This window comes from Parasteatoda tepidariorum, chromosome 4, assembly GCF_982258835.1.
Source record: "Parasteatoda tepidariorum strain Cologne lab strain chromosome 4, Ptep-v5.0, whole genome shotgun sequence".
In the NCBI taxonomy this organism is placed as follows: Eukaryota; Metazoa; Arthropoda; class Arachnida; order Araneae; family Theridiidae; genus Parasteatoda; species Parasteatoda tepidariorum.
Window position 1 is genome coordinate 41,040,213 of NC_141758.1, and position 3,516 is coordinate 41,043,728.

The 3,516-nt window shown below is 27.6% G+C and overlaps 1 long non-coding RNA gene across 1 annotated transcript; it reads right to left on the reverse strand.

Moving 5' to 3' along the window:
- Positions 1-246: 246 nt before the first annotated feature.
- On the reverse strand, positions 247-1,724 carry LOC147810913 (uncharacterized). Its single transcript, XR_015433406.1, has 2 exons — positions 1,597-1,724; positions 247-414 (listed from the first exon to the last, which is right to left on the reverse strand). It is a non-coding gene; the product is annotated as an uncharacterized LOC147810913 (long non-coding RNA).
- Positions 1,725-3,516: the final 1,792 nt, after the last annotated feature.

Consider the following 3,516-nt stretch of genomic DNA (forward strand, 5'->3'; position numbering starts at 1 on the left):
AGAAGTCGAATTCTTGGCTATAGATGGCGCCAGTAGAAAACAAGAACAAATCGCACCCCTCTGACTTAACAGGCATACGTCACCAACCACCATTAATTCTCAAGCTACGTTATTCGTACATCTTATTTCTCAAAACGTTATTTGGATGTTGAAACATTCCTATTACCAAGGAAATTTTAATTATCCATTAACTAAAAATTATTTAATACGCGGACACATGAGTATATTTTGTCAAAAGTACACTAATCATTTTACCGTTTTCGATAAAACACTGAAGTAGAGGAATACTCCGGCCTCATCAGTCTCTTTCCCCGACAGAATGGTGTAGGCTTCTATAGTGATGGGATTCGTGAAGCGGGAAAACTTTAAATGTTCATCCAATGGAAGAATTGGATTCATGATTAGGTCTACTTCCTGGAATATGGAACATAAAGTTATCAGGATTGGTAGATTTAAATCAGTTGATTTTATTAATTTAAAACCGAAAATATTTACAAATCAATGTACACTTATATTTTTAAGGTTGACTTGAAGTTGGGTTTTATTTATTTTAAAGGTTTCATCAAAATAATGAGATCTAAAAAGATTCTTAGAAATGTTTTGTTGAAAGTGTAAAATTAATCTTCGTTAATCTTAAATATAACGCATGCTGAGGAAAAAATATTATTCAATTTACTAGGATGCTTCGCTCACCAATCACCGTAATTGCTTCTCACTCATCATTGTTTCGCTCTTCCTTAAACGTTGATATTTTCCTCAAACAGATAGAATATTTTTTTCTTCAAAATATGTAAGCTTCAAAATTGTAGCAGCTTTATGTAAAAGCATTTCGTCAATATGCTATTCTAGGCGAAATGGGTGATTACCTGTATTTGGAAAATAATCATTTTTACTTAAACATTTAATCTACGGAATAACGATTGTTCGTCTTAATACGAAGGAATTAAAGAGAAATACTTTTTCTCGTTGACGAAGGTTATAAAAATTCAAATAGGAAAAAGGTTTTATCTTTCTTCGCTTTCTTTTTTTTGAAAAATTATTTCAAAATAAATGTTAATATAAAAAACTATCTGGCAGCATGTTATCTCTCTCTGGATTTTGCAATTTTTGATTCATATCTACTCTACCACGAGCTTATGAAATAAAGATCTCACGAGGAAAAAAAACGTTTACGATGAGAAACGATGAGAAAAAATGGATTTCTTTCTCAATTGTTTTATAAAGAAGTTTTGAATGCATTAGGTTAATTAATAGTATAATTTATGTGTTTTCTGCTTTGTTTAAAGATTCAAAAGAATTTTAAAATATTATTAATTTTGGATACCGCTAACGTATAAAATAAATTATTTGATTTCAAATACATTTCACTCAGTATTAGCCGTACTAAAAGTACAGGTGATGGGCGGTATGTCACAATGATTACATTTATAAACAACAATGGAGAAAAATTAACCTTTTCGCCAAAAGTTATTAAGGCAAATTTTTATTTCTCAAGCTTATGTCACTATTGTGACGAAAATAAAAATGAGATGTTTGGCTTGTTTTATTTAATTTCATTATCAATTATTGAATCAAAATCGAAAGTAAGCTATTTACATTTCTGTGTAGCATACCAATCATGCCATCATAACTGCCGTTCGTCAATGTGCCATAACTATCATACGGGTCCCTGAAGAAAGTGTACCTGAAACACAACATGACTGAAATGTTAACCAAACTGTTAAAACAACGTTTATTTACTTAACAATTTATTGCTTAACACTTGTAAATTACATTGGGGAACACACTTTTGGTTGATTTTATTCAAATACTTAATTTCGTCTAATTCAGTTTTGAAGATTTAAAATCTGAAATTAGTTATGCTCGTTGCAGATTTTTTTAATTGATATTTTTCTCCATTTGTTTTTTAAATGTATAGGTTTAAAAACGTTATGTATAACAGGAGGTCACATGAATGTTGCGACTATATTTTGTTGAAGTTAAAGCAGATCATCAGGTATAAAACTGCTTTGAAATTCATGCCTAGAAACGTGAACACGAGCGGCTTGGAGTGTTTCTCTATCATCACCTGTTCAAAAGCACACGAAGAAATATTTCACAATAGGGAAGAGCTCCACAGAGGCTTATTGCATCATTTGTGGGCCATTTGTGGGCGACTCTAACACTTAATTAAAGGAGTCAAAACCAGGGTTCTTCATTTGCTTCAACATATATGACGATGGTCAAAAAGTCGACACATTTTGAGAGCTCAAAAATAGGCCCAAATTTTAAGTTTATCTTCCCGATTTGGTTTCTTGGAATTATTCAATTAACAGTGTATAATATGGTTTAAAATTTGCAAATAATGTTAATGTATAAAAAGTACTATTTTTGACTATTGCTTATTTACACGTCTGAACATGCTATCTAGTCCTTCATCTCTAGTTTAGAATTTTTGTAATTCATAAGCGATTTTTGCTGTACTATTATGAGCTTTACAAATAAGAGAGATTGTTTTATAAAAATAGTGAAATTGTATGTATAGTATATTTACCTGAGTTTCATCCACCCTGCAATGGCGCGTAAAATATCCGGCATAAAACCTTCCAGTTGATCTACGCCATTCACAGTATTCGCAATGACAAATGGTGGAAGCTGTTATGTAGATGACAGTATTTATAAACTAGTATTTTAAATAAGAATCCAAAAAAAAATATTTAAATCTATAATTTTCAAAAAAAAAAAAAAAAAAAAAAGAAGAGAAAATATATATATATATATAAAAGCTAAAAAATTCAGAGAATATGGAAAAAAATAAAAAATAATGACAAGAGAAGAAAATTATTAACAATAATTTTTTAAAAGTATTTAAAAAAAACATAATTTTTAATACCTTAAAAAAAAAAAAAAAAAAAAAAAAAAATATTAAAATTTGGAAAACAAAACTAAGAAAAGATATAATCTCTTCATCAGCTCACACGATTATATCCGCAAAAGGAGTGCTTATAACTTATTAATTATTTTCGTTTTTCTCTTTGTTTTTATAGTGCTATATATATATATATATATATATATATATATATATATATATATATATATATATATATATATATATATATATATATATATATATATATATATTTTAAAATTTTTTTTTTTAAAAGTATATGCAAAAAAACTTATACAAAAGCCAATAGTTTAGTATAGTACTAAAAGTTTTATAAGGAGAAAAAAAAGGAATATTAAATTTAGACGAGTAACTAATTTTCTAGTTTTTTTAATAAACAAGTCCTAAACTATTCAACAAAACTACTAAACAACCACAGAAATGGTTTTAATAATCCAAATGCAATATTTCTGTCCATTTGAATCTTTTCATTTAAATTTTAGCATTTTTTGTAATTTATTTCGATATTGCAACTGTTTTTACGATTTTGAAAAATTGTTCAATTCATCCATATATATATCTATATCTATCTATCTATCTATCTATCTATCTATCTATCTATCTATATATATATATATATATATATATAT